Raw genomic sequence first — 1,003 nt, forward strand, 5'->3', positions numbered from 1 at the left:
GAAGAAGAAGAAGAAGAAGAAGAAGAAGAAGAAGAAGAAGAAGAAGAAGAATCATCTGTGGCCCACAGCAGTGGGGTGATGCCTGGGACTCTCTCAGTTTTAGCATTGAGTGTTTGGAGATGCTGAGAAGAGCCTCTCTGAGACAGGAAAACTAGATGGCTGGTAGCCCTGTGCTAGAGGCTAGGGCCCTGCCATCCTCCCAGGACCCTGCCAGCCTGATGGAGGCAAATTTGACATCAACTGCCTGCATGACCTAGTGGTCCTCTCTAGACCTTAATGTTGACAGCTCTCAGAGAAAGTCATTGGCTTAGGAGCTCACACATTCCGTGGTTTATGAGTCTATGTCTTGCTGACCTAATTAAGGGCATTTTTGGTTCCTTGCCTATGTTGCTGCCTCCCCAGGGTTAGTGCTAAAAATGCATTTGGGACAACTAGATCTCTGCAGAAGTGACCTCATAAACACACGAATGAACACACACACACACACACACACACACACACACACTTTTATTTTTCAGTTCATGAACTGTATCACTTAGGAGGTCCTTGTCAATCACAGCAGAAGACCCCACTCCCCTGCTCCCACCCCAGGGAAACAGAGCTGGTAGACTGGTCCCTGTTCACTTGACATTTTAATCAAGAAAGAAAGAGCAGAGACAGAACATGGAAAGGTCGGAGCAGGGCCACACACATTTCCATTTCCGTAAGGAACCTCTGACGCTGCTTCAGGCCAGAGGCTGCCGTGAAGGGGATATAAACAAGCAGGATTGGAGAAGCCCTTGCTTCTAGAAGCTTCTGCTCAATGAAGGAAGGGGATCCTGCCCACCAGAAACAGAACCTCTCTGCACCTTCGGGGAAAATAACTCTCAGTGGGCCCAGATATGGGGGAGTCCAGATGAATAACAGGTAGCCAGCACGGGCTGGAGACTTTTTTTGTTTTGTTTTGTTGTTGTTTGTTTTGGTTTGGTTTTTGCTTGTTTGTTTTAAATCAGGCCTCTGAGTG

The sequence above is a fragment of the Psammomys obesus genome, unplaced genomic scaffold (assembly GCF_907164565.1).
Source record: "Psammomys obesus unplaced genomic scaffold, mPsaObe1.curated_primary_1811, whole genome shotgun sequence".
Lineage (NCBI taxonomy): Eukaryota > Metazoa > Chordata > Mammalia > Rodentia > Muridae > Psammomys > Psammomys obesus.